Source organism: Mustela lutreola, chromosome 6 (genome assembly GCF_030435805.1).
Source record: "Mustela lutreola isolate mMusLut2 chromosome 6, mMusLut2.pri, whole genome shotgun sequence".
NCBI classification, from domain to species: domain Eukaryota; kingdom Metazoa; phylum Chordata; class Mammalia; order Carnivora; family Mustelidae; genus Mustela; species Mustela lutreola.
In genome coordinates, this window is record NC_081295.1 from 138,735,512 (window position 1) to 138,751,546 (window position 16,035).

Consider the following 16,035-nt stretch of genomic DNA (forward strand, 5'->3'; position numbering starts at 1 on the left):
CAGCAATGATAACTAAACCCCTCATCCCACTTCCTCCAGTCACAGCTAGAGCCATATTTTACAAAATGTGTGTTATGTCATTCTTTGACTTAAAATTCTTCTCTGGGTCTCGAAAACCTCCATACTAACAGTGAATCTCATGAAAACAGTGTCCAAGATTCTTTAGGGGCTGGCCTCTTGGCCTCAGTTCTCAAGAGCTCACATAAGGACTCTTTCCTCCGGCAGGCCAGAGTGATTTCATATCGGAGGCCCCTCGGCCAGAAATCATCCTTGAAGTGTTAGGTAATACTCCTGAGAGTTGTACGACCCTTTATCAACATGCTAATAAACGCTCACCAGTCCATTACTGGCTCTGACCTAGAAAAGTTTATCTTTTTCGATATCTCCCTAGTACGGAATAGTACTGCATGTGTGGGGGGCATTTGATAAGCAATTTTGATGGAAGAGAGGATAAAATGAATAGAAAAAATTACCTAAAATTGTCTGACTTCATCAGCATCCACTGAGTGAATCGATGAGTACAATTCCTTCAGACATTCTCAATCAACTCATCTAGATCAAACCAACCTTTTGGGGGAGACTCCCATTTCCAGAGGCTGGGAGCCTCAAAGACAAACTCCGTTTTGCATCTTCCCTTTGGCCAGCTGGGGAGAATAACCCCGCTTGACAGGGCAATGCTCCTTGCTCCAGGCCGGGTCCCTGCCACTCTAGGCTTCCCCTCAGATGGACCTGATACTTGGGCGCCATTTTGAACTGATGGTGAACTTGGAAAACTGAGATTTCAGGTTCAGGGTCAGTTTCAGGGATGTGCCTAAGAGAGGCAAGATGGGTGGGTCTGAGAGAGGGAGTCCTGCCACATTTACTTCAACCACAGTGATTTGCTGGAATGTTGCAATTGTATAGATCCTGAGCTCTTTTGGATGTGTGAGCAGGTTGCCAGGGAGGGTAACATGCAGGTGGCATTTTGTACTACTCATCTGAGTGATCCATTTCTCATATGTGTTAGGAAATACCAGTTTTAGTCACTCACATGAAGAAAAATGTTTGTGAGTCAGGATGCCCTGAGGTCCTCCAGAACATCACTTAGATTGGTGGTTGCCTCATCAAGGTAAAGGACCTGAGGGTTTTTATACTTAGGAAGAACCTAGGGGCGCCTGGGTGGCCCAGGTACTGAAGTATCTGCCTTTGGCTCAGGTTCTGATCTCAGGGTCCTGGGATCGAGTCCCATGCTGGGTTCCTTGCCCAATGGGGAGCCTGCTTCTCCCTCTCACTTTCCCTCTCTGCTCACTCTCTCTCTGTGTCTCAAATAAATATTTTTTTTTTTTAAACCACCCTAAACTGCTCACCTTGGTGGGCAAGAGTCCACAGAGCTGAAGGTGAAGGCCTAGATGTCTCCGGCCTCCTCTGGTAGTCCCCCTCATAGGCCCTCATCCCATCACTGGGGGCTGTCACTGGACCTTCCTTCCATGCCTCCTGTGAGCTGAGGAAGCTTCTTCCTAAGTCATTGTCATCTCCCCAAGGTCCCAATCCCTATATCAATTTTCCAGGGGAGCCCCTCATTCGGTGCACGTCTGGCTTGAGCATGGAATTCGCATCAGCTAAAGAACTCCTCATCATGCTGAGAAAGGGTGAAGAACTCTCCTTTCCTCATACCAAGATCTGTCCGCTGAGCATTGGCAGAAGAGGTGGGGAGATACCTCTTCTTTGCTTTCAGCTCCCTTCCTGAAATGAGTGCTCCTGGGTTCTCTCCACAGAAGACACAGAAGGAAAAACATCCAAAGCATTCTGGCAATGCTCCTTGCTCCAGAACGCTGATGGCTTCTTTTATCCTCGAGCTTTTTCTTGATTGTCTTTAATGAAGAAAAACTGGAAGATGTTAATGTCTTCAACACTGGGAGCTAATAACTCTTATGCAGCTACCTCACCTGGGGGAAGCAGGTAGACTTTTGTGCCCCACTTAGGAACAGGAGGAGGGGCTGCCAGCAGGCCCACTTCAGTCAAGGGCAAATCTCTGGAGAAGGTTGTAGGAGAAAGTTAGCTCACGGCTCACAGCAGCAGGGAATGGGTGCAGTTGGAGGGAGAATTTCAATGGACGCCCCAAGAACACCTCCTGCAGGACCTGGGTACTGGTCTCCCATCCTGAGGCTGGTGCACTTTTCACAGCTCGAGGCTTCCTCTCACTGTGGACTGTTTTCTACATCATCGTATGCCACTCCTATTGTTGCACTAGGAATACCTGTGCCTTGATGAGTCACAGCTAAAAAACAAACAAGCAAACAAAACAAGAAAGTGAGATAATCAGCCATAACACAGGCAAGGATGTTCCGTTCGGAGTCAGCATGAATTAAGTGATTCCACGAGGGAAGGAGGAGAGAGCCCTGGGGTGGCACTTGCCCATTCCTCTGGCGAAAATGCTTCTACCCTGGGTCACCAGCTAGCGACCCTTCTGAATCATTACAAATCAGCTCACAGGAATCCACGCAGCACACCATTGCCAAATGCCTCCCCATCGTGCCCATCTCAGGGGGGTTGCGACCTAACCTCCTGTTATGAACTCTGAGTAGAGAAAATGAACAACCCCCAGCAGACCCACTCTCTAAAAGAAACCTGAAATAGTACACCAAAATCTGGACAAGGTGGGTATTTGTGAAGAAGACTCCCTAAGCACCATGACGAAACCAGTTCACAACAGGAGAAGTATGTTCCATGGCCCGGCCTGCTTCTTCACACGGGGCTAAGCTTGGGATTCGGGGAGAGTTTCTCACCTCTTTAATGTTCCTTTGCCCTCCAGAATGGTCAGAAAGATTCACAGAGAAGCTTGGTCACTCTAATAGATGGATGGCTGCCCTTGGTGAGCGAGGTAATCAGCTGAACAGACACACCTTCACCAAAGAGTTAGGTCAAAGCCAGATGTGACCCCTATAGGGCACCAAGACTGAGTCCCATGCAGCTGAAGATGCAAACAGCCTTCATCTAGTCTGGGCTAGAAGGCGGAGGCCCCTGAAGCCTTATCTGGTCCCAGGTCCAGCCTCAACTTGGACCTGCCCCAGGTAAAGTAGAAATTTCAGGGCTAGGCAAGGTATGAGGCTAAGCAGACAGATAAGATACAGATTCCCATTCTCACCCACCACAACAAAGCTAACCATCCCCCATCCCAGCCAAAGGGGCAGAAAAAAGACAAAACCACCCCCTCTAAATGACGTCTTGAACACAGATGCCTCAGCCATGCTGGGAGTGACTCTGTGCGAGAGCCCCACCTTATCAGGGGAAAAAGGGAAAAGTGTGCAAGAAGTAGACATTCTGTACCTATAGGTCACATGTAGATCAAAACAATGAATGCCTTCTTTTGTGGATTTAGTGTATAAATGTTTACTGAGCACTTACTATGTGCCAGTAACTGTGCAAATCTCTGAGGATAGAAAAGTAAAAAGCACAGTCTGAGCTCTCCTTCAGAACTCCCCACCCCAGCCAGAAGCAGCCTCAGTCCCTGCTGGACCAGAGTCTGGGAGGCCCAGCTGGGCACGTAGGGGCAAGAGTGACTGCAGGGTGCAGAGCACAGAGCCAAGAGCCCGCAGAGGACAGAGGCTGGTGGTAACACCAGCATTCAGATGGACAGACAGACCTCACACAGATAAGTGGAAACCCAGGCAGGAAACACACACCAAGGGAAGAGGCAGAAGGACAGAAGCCACAGCCGCCAAAACAGTCAGGTAAGTTTGGTGGAGAGTGGAAGACAGAACTTGGAAGATTCCTGAACTGAGAGCAGAGAAGCCTTTAATTTGTTTGTTTTTTAATAGGATGTCTGTGTCCTCTACCTTTCTGAGAAGGGAGTTATTAAAACCATTAATACTGGTTCAGGATCTCTCCAGGCTCCCACATGCAACATTCCAGCAAATCTAAAATACCATCAGGAGCTCCATTAATTGGTGTGCCAGGGAAGGAGGAAGGAAGGAAAGAATGAAGGAAGAAAGGAAGACAGGGAGGCAGGAAGGAAGGGAGGTACTCCTCACAAGTTACGATAAACCACTGATTGTAAATATGAAGGCTTGGAATCTGTGATCCCTTTCCTTACATGGCTTTAAATTCTGTTTCCCACCCCGGTTGGATCGGCTACCACTGGGTAATAAAGAAACATACCGACGGTATGCAGTATCTGGTAAAGATGAGCAGTGATATGACTCAACACCCTAAATTTGGGCGTGGTGGGTGAATGACCCCAGATGGGAGACAGGCAGCAGAAAGTTAGGTCTTATGAAAAGCAAGGTGTAGGCAGAGCTGTCATGTAGGTTGAAAACAGAAAGACCGAGAGAGGCCACTTGGATGGTGAGTCTGGAAGACCCGAATTCAGGAGCCGTGGGAAGGAAAGGACGGATGCCGTTGGCACACAGCGGCACGTGGGCTGTCACAGGACAGGGTCCAGGAGGTCTAGCACAGCAAAGCTAATGGCTGAAAAGCCCCTGTCTGCCCCCGTGCTTCTCTTGGTGCCAGAAACATGAGTGTAGACAAATTCTGCTGATCCATCTCCTTGGAAGAGAGCAAGGAAGGGCCGGACAAGGAGCCGCTCCATTAGGCTGGAAGCCCTGGAGGGCCGAGCCTGCCCTCCCCCGTGTCCCCCACAATGTGCACTGCTCCCAGCAGAGGCTCAGGGAGTATTTCTGGTTTTTCAGTGAAGGCCATTTCTTCCTTACAGTCCTCTTCAGCAGTTATAAACTGAGGACATTCCTGCACAGATTATCTGGACCGACAAGGCCTCTGTCCAGGTTGGACCACGCAAGACAGACCCACAGGCTTGCCCGGGGCCCAGAGGAAGGACTCACCTTCGCTGAGTAGAAGGAAGGCCACTGTGCTCCGCTGAGCCGTACAGGTCAAGGCTGGAGGCCCAGGGCTGCACTGATCAAAACCTTTGAGTCAGAGGAATAAACTGGGACCCAGAGAGCTGAAGTGGCCATGAGGGGTTCCCAAGCCTCTCGGTCCCCGTCACTCTCTATCCCACATGTTCCCCATGATGCCTTGATCACACCTGGGCCACTTTCAGAGGTCTTGCATAGCAGCCTGGGAGTGATGACAGGAGCAAAGTTCTGACCACAGCTCCAAAAATAAGGTGTAGCCCCCCCAACCCACTGTGTGCAGAATGGCAGGTCGCAGACCCCAGCCAGTGAGGGACCAGGCTCATGCAGACAGTGCTTTGCCCTACAAGATGTGCGTTCCCCTAGAAGTGTCCAGAAGGGATCACAGAGAGCAGAGGAGACAGCGTCTGTCAGGAGAAACCGTGTGTGCTGGGGGCGGGTAGTGCGTATGTGTGTCCCGCAGCGTCCCGGTCCCCCATCACTGCCACCTCCCTTGGAGACGCCCCTCTCTGCAGTCCGGCAGAGTTCAGCCAGCCGACGAGGACGAGGTGTCCATGTCCCCTTCTCCTCGCAGCTCTGCTGGGTGGGGGGGGGGGGGGTCCCTGGATCAGGAATGGAAACACAAATGGCAGGTGGTGCAATGAGAGGAGGTGGCTGGCGCTGACCTGGGGGGGACACGGTCTAAGGAATTACTTACGTGGCCCAAGAACTGTGGAGTCGAAATCAGCACTTAAGCGGAATGTGTGTGTGCGTCTGTCTGTCACCTCGTGAGCAGCCCCGAGGGCCGCCGGACAGTGTTTGTTGAGTAAGGATTTAATTCATTTAATGAAGGATTAAATGACTGAGTGGATCAGTCGGTGGGACAAATGCACCCGCTTTTGAGAACAAGGCCTAAGACTAGACAAGTGGCGTGGCCGAAATTGCACTGGAAGTGTTCAGGGAGGTGATGGTTGAAAACATTTGGAAGGTCAATGCCGAGGGTAAATTCATCTGAAGGAAGGAATTGGAATGCCCGGGAACAGTGTCCTGGTCCTCTTTTTCTGTGAATGATGGATCACGACAGGAATTAAAGATTAGGTTATTTTAGAAAATAAAAGGGAAGCGGCCTGTGCATTTATTATTAAATGCTCTTGTTTACCTAGAGAGAGGGAGCAATCCGTCTCCCCTACTACACATAGATACACCCCATGTTTTACACTGCGTGTATTTATCACATACTACACACACACACACACCATATACTTTATGTGAGCCCTATGCACACACAGTATATGTTAATTGATAGAATGGTGATGCACACACTGGCTATTTCCAGGATTTAAAGGGATTTAAAATCCTGATACTGCATTCAGTATCTCAGTTTATCATCACTTAGATTCTGGAAAAAGTTCCCAGGAATATGAAGAAAAACACTGAAAATCCCACTGTCTGATAGTTCCTTCATGTCAGCTTAACCTTAATTGCCTACAGTAAGTCCAATTAGTGGCAAATCAGATTTCCCCTTCATTTCATCTGATGAAGTCAGCTTTGGCAGGAGCATCTGCCAGCTCGGACCAGGGTGAAGAGGGAGAAGAGAAGGACGAGGCTCGGAGCCGTGGACAGAGAGCAGGGGACCCGGTGTGGAGCCCAGAGCTGCAGGCAGCTGGGGTCTCCAGCACTTTCCTCTGCACTGTGCCTCCTTGTCCTGTTTCCTGGGCTCCGGCATGCCCAGCCTTCCTCCTGCTACCCGGGGTTCTTCTCTGAGGCTCATGTCTTCACTGAAGAATGCACTATCTTGCGTAGAGTGTATAGCTTTTATAAGCTATTGCTTATACTTATAGCTGTGACTGATTTAGATAAGACTCAAATCCATCAGGGACAATCCTAGGGGGAAAAAATAACTTGTAATCTACCTTTGAAGTAGATTTTTGAGCTCTCTCTTAGTTCTGTCTCTCTATCTCTGTTTTGTCTCTGTCTGTGTGTGTGTGTCTTTCTTGAACACACACACACACACACACACAAACCCCTTCTCCCACATTCTTTGCTGACCCAGCCCCCCAAGAGCACAGTACTTCTCAGGGAACGTGATGAGTCCTTTTGGCCTCCGGGATCCTGCAGCCCCTGACTGGGGTGCCAGGACGCAGGACAACAGGCAGAGGCATGTCCTCTGGGGAGCACAGGGCAGCCACAGCCACGGGCGTGTGGGACCGGGGCCCGGCTGCCGGCAGAGCTGGCCCCACGTGAGGCACACCCTGCCAAAGCCTCCTCTTTGCATCTCAAGGTCACAATAATAGATTATGAAAGAGTGGAAAAGCACTGCCCAGAAAATGGGCCATGGGGACTTTCCTCTGGGCAAGGAAGCCGAGAACAACGCAATGAGGTAGCAGATCGTTCGAGCTCCTCGAGGCAAGGGAAGGGGACTGTGGGATCCCTCCACACCTGCAACATCGCCTCTCAGATGGCCTCGAGAAACCCCGATGCCAAGACAACATGGAAGGTGGGATAATAGGAAGATGATTTCCAGGGTGTTTTTATGTAGAAGAAATTCTATCACAAACACAAAAGGGTTTCACAAGAACCAAATAGTTTCCTATTATGTTTCGTGGCAGTGACTTCTTTTTTAATCCCTTGCAAATTAAGGTGGGACAAATGTTCTCATAAAATAAACATTTCCCTGTCTTTAAAAACCACCGATAAATAGTCCAGACTAATGATGCTTTGCCTCTCCTAAAAAATATGGGAGGCCTGTCATTCTGGAGTAGCAAACAGCTAACTCCTTAAACACACTCAGAGAACGGGAGACCGTTCCAGTCGTGACGTCCTCAGTGATGACACTGGTTTCCAAGGGCCAGAAACAAGCACACTCAAAGAAAACATTTTATGTAAGATGCTAGACTAACTACACTTCAAGTCTTGACTTAAAAAGCAAATAACTCGAAAATGAAAATAAAATTCCTCTATAGAAGGAACTTTTTTTCTTCCTTTTTTTTTTTTTTGGTAAGTAAGCTCTCTGCCTGACCTGGGGCTTGAACTCGCCACCCAGATATCAGGAGTCACATGGGCTCCACCAACCAAGCCAGGCGGGCACTGTAAAAGGAAGGCTTTTAATCCAAGCCACACTCTCTGTTTAAAAATACTTTGTGGTCTTAACTTTTTCTGAGATGAAAGCAAGTGGTTTAGGGTAAAATCAGACCCCGGGTAATTCTCTAAGGGGAGGCCAGGCCCTTGGAATTTACTTCCAACACAATTTATTCCCCAACGGTTTAACAAAGAGGTCAGCATATTACAGTATCATGTCCTAGGGATAGAACACCCAGGGGCGATAGCCAGTAGAATTCCAGAAGCTTTTCTAGTCTCCTTTAAATTGCTAGCAGCAGCTCTGCCCACCCCAAGTGCTTCTCCTCCCCCTGTCCTCCTGGCATTGCCTAGTGGCTGTCAGCACTGGAAACCAGTCTTACCAGTTTCTGAGCTGCCAGGCACCTTCTTTAACTGTCTGGACCGTGGGCCCCTCTCTTAGGAGCTGGCCTGCAGGGAACTGGCAAGGATCTGTGCCAGAGGGCAACTCTGCATGCCCGGACAGAGGTAGACGCCATGGCCCGGAGAAGCCACCGAATGGGCAGGACTCCACTGAGACCCATGGTCGCATCACACAGGCCCTTTGCTCGGAGAGCCAAGCCCTTCCCAGAACAACTCATGAGCCTCAGGCCTTACATCTCAGCCAGAGCTTTTCAGCTGCAGTGTGTCCTCCTAGTTATTTATCTTCCCTCTGCGGCTTCAGGCAGGTCACCCCGGGGTGCTGCCATACCCCCTCTCTTTGCGAAACAGAGGAGATTACTACTGACTCCCGATAAATCATCATAGGTGTTTCCAGCCAGCCACAGAGCCCAACGGAGCCGGTATGGTGCCTCCCTTCAGCACATGGCTTGGGATCAGCTGAGCTCAAAGGATGTGGGGATACCAGGACCAGGATATCCTGGTGTGCCAGCCCCAGCCCCAGGACGGTGGCCCTGTCCTGCTTGGGTGGGGGTGGGAGGGAGTTGCAGGGCTCAGGGTATAAAACACAACTGCCTGTGAGTTCAGAACACCTGGTCCTGCCTGGAATCTTTTTTTTTTTTTTTTTTTTTTTGAGAGAGAGAGAGAGAGTGCTCATGAGTGAGGGGAGGGGCAGATGGGGCTCGATCCCAGGACCCAGGGATCATGACCAGAGCCGAAGGCAGACGCTTAGCCAACTGAGCCACCCAGGTGTCCCCTGGAATCCTCACAAAAGAGGTGAGAAGGGAGAGAGTCTGTCACATCTCCGAACAGTGTCTGCTGGATAAAAGCAAGAATGCCCAGTTCCTTCCTTTTAAATATATTCTTTCTTGATCACAAAATAATCAAAATACACAGAAAAGTATAGAAATAATACAGCTGAGCCCCCAGGTACCCACCAGTTAATTCGCTTTCTCATGTTGCCATATTTGCTTCAGACTTTAAAAAAAAAAAAAAAAAAAATGCAATCACTCAACCTAGCACAAGGCAGTTCCCCGAAGGGATTTTCAGGGCCACGAGTACTGGAGCAAATACAACATGAAACAAAGCCCAGCTCATTCCCGCAGGATAGCTCGGTTAATGAGTATTGTTTATTTTTCCTGGTCTCTGGGCTGTGAGCGGCTAGTCGTCTAGTCCAGGCTCAGCTCTTGGGACTGATGTTGTGACATGAGCTCCCTGCTTGGTCTCACGTCCTGCCTACCAAGGCTATGTGCCACTCAGGCCCTTCCCAGTCCCTGGGCAGGCAGGCCCCTGCTTTCTGCCCCTCTCGAGGCCCACCCAGTCTTCCGTGTCCCCCTGTCCCAGGCTGTCCACAGGCACCAGTCTGCCTTCAGTTCTACACCCTAAGCGTTTCTATGAATATAGGCTTTGTGGACTGTTTATTCATGTGACATTAATCCCAAGGGAAACCCAAGCAGCGCAGGGACCATTATCCTTATTTGCTTTGGGGTGTCCGCGTCATGGCACGCTGCTGCCTGGGTGTTGAGAACCTGCCCGAATGAGGCCTTAGACTGGCGGGCAGAGCGAAGAGTCGTCCACCGCTGTCAGAGGGGAGGGAGGCCGGGCGGCCTGCTACCTCTGGCTCCCAGCCTCAGCCCAGCGTCCGGACACCGCACAGAGCCCGGTCCCCAGAGCCCGACCTGGGAGAGGGTGTACTCTGATCAGCACAGAGCTGGCGCCATGGGGCTCCTTCGGCTACTTTTCTGAATCACCAGGTCACTAGTTTCCCCGAATTCTGGTGTCAAATCATCCCAGGGTTCCTTCTGGAGCCCACGCAGCCGAACCAAGCTGCGCTGTGGAAAACCCAGGGGGACCAAGGAGCCCAAGGAAGGCCTCACCAAGGAGGACGAGTTTTGCAATTCCAAGGAGGCGGGTAGAGGGGTGGCTGGATTGCAGGAGGGGCAGACCCTCTGGGCCCTCAGCCACGCCTTTTCCCCTCCTGGCAACTGGCTCCCTCTCGAGCTTGAGAAATCCAAGCCTTGCATCTGTGCTCACCAAGCGGCCTTTAGTAGCCATCACACCGAGGCCATGGGGCTGTGCATGGCTGGTGACAGCTGTTCCCTTGACTTTCTGGAGGAGGAAATTAACTCTGAGGTCGTAAAGCCATGATAGGAACTGAAACTGGCCCTTCTCTGCCTGGGCCTCACACCCTGCTTATCTGCAAACGTGCGCATGCGCAAACGCACCAGCCGTGGCATCACTCTCCCAGCAGAGGCTGGTTGGACAAAGCCTCGCGCGCCCCTCCCAACGACGTTGGTCCCTCCTGTGCACTTTGGCTGGCTAGGGAACCAGTGGGGTTATGCGTGAGAAAACCCGCTTTTAACCAAATCCGGTGCTCATCCTAGGACTTGGCAGGTAGGCGTAACAGGAGGCTCCCTTCCTGGGCCAGGTGGCAATGCTCCACTTTGTCTTCCCTGGCCCTTGGAGTCTCTCACAGGTGAGGGAGTGGTTTCTCGAAGCACAGGAATTTGCGGTGGTGGATTAGGCTGCAGGCAGACCCTCCACACCCCCAGCCGAGAAGCCAGAAAGTCTGGGAGGAGGCTTAGCATTCTCAGTGAGCACTCTCCCAGAAACCCGCCAGCCTCCCCACAGCATCGGGGTGGCTGTGCTTTGGAGACATACCATGTTCTCTGCCTACCGGGCCTGAGGAACAAAAAGGAAGGGGCTGGGGGGGTGGGGGGGAAGTAGGGCAACAGCTCTTATCAGACTTCCAGAGAAAGAGACACCACGGGTCAGAGAGGCCCAGACAAGAACACTCAAAAGGGAAGGAGGGAGGGAAAGAGAGAGGGTAGGAAGGGTTGGAAGGATGGGGGAAGGGAGAAGATGGAGGGAAGGAGGGAGAGAAGGGAAAAAAGAAACTGACTCATTAAGCTATCCAGGAAGGATCATTATAGAATCTTCTCTTTAACAGTGGTAAGGATGTCCGATTGCATGCGACTTTTCCTATCAAGCCCTGATTATCCCCAAATCACATCCTTTGCCTTCTTATTTCCAATTCTTAAGGACTTTCTTTCTTTCTGCTCATATATCAGCAACCTTAGTCACTAAACCCTATCTGGGGGGTGATCATTCAGCAGCCAGCCCAGTCCAGGCTGAAGCACCTGGCTATCCCCCACACGGGGTTACAATCTGTTTCTCTGTCTCCTTCTTTGTGGAGGAGAAAGATGCCTGCAGTGTGACAGTCAGCAAGGTCCTAGCCCCTGCTTTAAGGAATCCTAGGGGTCTGTGAGTGACTGTAAGGGGTTCTTGAAGCCATATTCTCACCAAATACTGTCTAAAGCAAAATATTCAATATGCCAGCCACTAACCACACGTGTCTATTGGCATGTGGCCATTGCGATATGCTGGAAGTGTTTTCTAAGACTTCATATAAAAAAAGAATAAAAACTATCTCAATAATTTTTTAGTATCCATTACATGTGAACTGATGTTATTTGGTCCTGTTGGGTAAAAAGAGATATAGTATTAAAATTATTCTCACTGGGCTCCTGGGTGGCTCAGTGGGTTAAGCCACTGCCTTCAGTTCAGGTCATGGCCTCAGGGTCCTGGGATGGAGCCCTGAGTTGGGAAACTGCTCAGCAGGGAGCCTGCTTCCTCCTCTGTGTCTGCCTGCCTCTCTGCCTACTTGAGATCTGTGTGTGTGTGTCAAATAAATAAAATCTTTAATATATATATATTTTTACCGGCTCCTTCTGTATTGTTACAAAATACACATAACATAAAATTTATCCTCTTAGCCCTTCTGAAGTGCAGGTCAGTGGCACTAAGTTCAGCCACACTGTTGTGCAAACACGACCTCCACCCTTCTCCAGAATTTTTTTCAATATCCCAAACTGAAACTCTGTACCCATTCAACACGAACTTCCCAACCCCAACCTCCCACCCCCACTGCCCTTGGCAACCACCCTTCTACTTTCGGTCTCGATGAACTTGCCTACTCTAGGGACCTCACATAAGTGGAATCACACAGTATTTGTCCTTTTGTGACTGGCTTATTTCACGGAGCATAATGTTCTCAAGGTCTATCCATGTCGTAGCCTGTGTCAGATTTTCCTTCCTAAGGCTGAATCATATCCCATTGTATGTACAGACCACATTTCGTTTGACCACTCATCTGTCATTGGACACTTGGGTTGCTTCCAATTTTTTACTATTGTGAATAAAGTCGCTATGAACCCCTATGTACAAATCTCTCTTCAAGATCCTGCCTTCAACTCCCACACGTTTTCTACTAGACAGCTTTAGACCAGAATGAATAAGGCACAAGTACTATCACACAGGAATGTTTTGACAATGAAAGGAAACCTGACATTTAAAATATAGAAAATCTAGTTCCCATTAAAGATCTCTAGATTTTTTTCCCCAGCGATAACACTTTATGCTTTTTCTCTCTGCTCTAAGAACTTAAACTAGAGCTGCCATGTCAAAAGAGATCAGGAGTAACTCCTCCTAGTATGAGGGAGGCCCTACACAGGACCTGGAAGACCCAAAAATTCAGAGAACCCTTTTAAGTGTCCATAGAATGGGCTGGTTCCTGTGACTGGGGGGGTATTGCCTCCAGAGCTCACTGATTTTTTTTTTTTAAAGATTTTATTTATTTGTTTGACAGAGTTCACAAGTAGGCAGAGAGGCAGGCAGAGAGAGAGAGAGAGAGGAGGAAGCAGGCTCCCCGCTGAGCAGAGAGCCTGATGCGGGCCTCGATCCCAGGACCCTGAGATCATGACCTGAGCCGAAGGCAGCGGCTTAACCCACTGAGCCACCCAGGCGCCCCTTACTGATGTTTTGAACCTAGGGGAGGAGGCGTCCATGTCTGAAAAGTCTGCTGGTAAATTTCGCACCATCTGAGGGAAGAACATCTAGAGCTAGGGATAGCAAATGCGGTCTCCATGGAAACCTCAACACTACTGGTACCTTCCGATGACAAAGGCACTCATCTTGTTCCAAGGGAGGGATGGTATGCCATCACAATCTAGTCCCTGGGTCTTAGAGGAATGAATGTATTCTTTGATTCTCTAGCCACACCAAGTCCTCTCTTCCCACCACAAGGAATGGGTGGACTCGAAAACACTTCTACTTTTCATAAATTCCCCTATTTTCCCTGAGGAAACAGCATGGCCAGCCCAGAGGTCCTTCCCTTTATCTTCCCTCAAATCTCACAAGAGCGTGGCCCACCCAACAGGGAGGGGTGTTCCTACAAAAGCTCTAACCAATGACTCCGTTTAAAGGAGAAAAAGAAGAAGAAAGTATGTGGAAAAGGCAAGAACGATGGGGAGTTCTGTTATGTCTTCTTTCTCACTAAGAAGAATAAGCTTAAACATGTCAGCCTTAGACAGTAGCTGTCAATACAGTTTTAAAGCAAAATGATGGCAATATATTCATGGTAGTTGACAAACTGAAGACCAGGCAAGAATGAGGAATTAAATGAAAACAGTAGGACCTGATCACCTATTATGAAAAGATAATATAAAGAATAATATTAGGTAGCTTATTTGGATGTACTGAAGGAAAATGCCAAATCTAATGTTTTATAGTTTATATATAATATGAGGCTTACATAAGTCTTCTTTTTTTTCTAGACTCATACATACAGGGAGATTTGATATATTAATATAGAGCAAGACATACCTTGACAACTCCTTTTATACCCAGTTGGAAGCCCCAGTATGGTATCCAACATGGTCATCTAATTTCTTAGTCTTCGCCTGAAGAATTCAGTTGAGGTATAATTTCACTTATGTGATTCTGGGGGTTTGGGTAAGGATCTAATGAAATAATAGTTGTGGGAAGACTCTAGAACATCCAGAGGACCAGGGACAGTATTGTAGCCAATGGAGGTTATCTGAGGTGCGATTATTGCTAATTAAAACATCAAGAGGACCATTAAAAGGATTATTCTAAAAGTAAATGCACTTCCATATACTAGACTTCTTATCGGGGAGACTGAGAAAACATGGACTTTCATAGAAAGAAGAAAACCTACACTGACCATATTAAAGACACAAAATACAGGATTTCTCACCCAATCCACTAAAGTTCATCATCTTTTTAAGAAGTTTATAGGGACATTGTGGGCTTCTATGCATCAGAAAGTTCGCATTTAGTGTAGAAAACTTTTCCTTTGCAGCCCATTGGATGAGGGTGGGAGAGAGTTAACCAAAGAGAGCTGAAAAATAATTCTGTGACCTCCGCTATTATATGCACAGTTTCCTGCAAGTTGTAGTCAAGTTCCTGGAGAAGAAAAAAGTGTGTGTGCGTGTGTGCACGCGCACACACACATTTAGCTTCACAATCCTAAAACTTTTAGGTCCTAGGTGCTTTCATCCTTCCCTCCTCCCAAAAAAGGACAAAGCTTCAACATGAGCAGCGCGGGGCTCCAAAATTTGGGGGCTTCTGTGTCGCGATCTGCCCAAGCTGTTAAACGGAAGAGTAGCTGAGCACTGGAGACCCCATTCCCCCAGAGCCCGCGCGGCATCTTGGCCTGAAGCAGGTGTGACAGTGACACAGGTGGCTTGTCAGGGTCAGGTTGGCACATTTCTCGCCCAGGGCTCGGGGTAAATGTTTAGATTTCATTTTTCAGTCCCCTGCGTCCGCGTCCCCGGCAGGCCCCTGCATGCTCCCCTCCTACAGCCTTTGTCTCCTCTCCTAGCCCGGTGGGAAGTCAAGAGGGGAGAGGAGAGGAGAGAAGGGAAGGGAGGGGTGGGACAGGGCGGGACGGGGAGGTTTTGCAGCGCCTCCAACTCTCCCCCAAGAACCACTTTTCAGCCCCATCAAATTCCTTCCCCTTCTCTCTCCCGTGGGCTGGCCCTGCCTGGCGCTGGGAAGCAGGCTTGTTTACACAGCTCCTTATGCGCGCTTTGCAGTTGCTATAGCAACCACCAGGGGTCAGTTTATAGAAGGAGAGGAAGTTCACTTTTGGGGAGTTAGCTTTCCAGCTCCTGTGCAAAGCACAGCTGAAAACAAAAGACCCAGACACCCATGGAGGAAACACATTGAAAAGTTTCCTATGAGCAGAAGCATCATTCAGAGTGTGAAACTTCACTGGGCAATGCTTTGCAGCTAAAAGAGCTGTTCTAGAACAGCTGATAGGAGAGCGAAGGTCTCATTGTATCTCCAGAGCCTCCTCTCTTGCCTTCCTCTCACCCCTTCCCCTTGCCCTTAATAGCCTGGAGGCAGTCGTTAGGCGTTAGAATAGCAAGGGTGGCTGGGTTCAAGTGGTAAGTTTCGTTAATGTAATGTATGGACGGGGAATCAGAAAGATCTTTAGAAAATGTATTACTCCCCTCTTTCCCATGGGGAGGGAGGCAGCATGCCACTGGAGCAGAATACCTATCTCAAGGTCGGAGCCAAACAGAACGGAGTCCCTTCACCTATAGCAAGGGGGCTGGAAAAACTCCCAGGATGCCTTCCGCACTCACACCTGACTAAGTAAACTGATTGAGCGAATAAAAAATACAGGATGCCCAATTAAATTTGATTTTCAAACAAACAACAAAGGAATTTTTGTATAAGTCTATTCCACACAATGTTTGTGACATACCTAGAGTAAATCTAACTTCACCCAACCCTAGCCAAACCCTCCTCCTCACTACCGCTGCCTCCAACAAAAGTATTAACAGATGAGTTCTCTCAAAAGCAAATCAAATCTCAGGTTACCGTCTAGGATGATCTGACCCTTGAA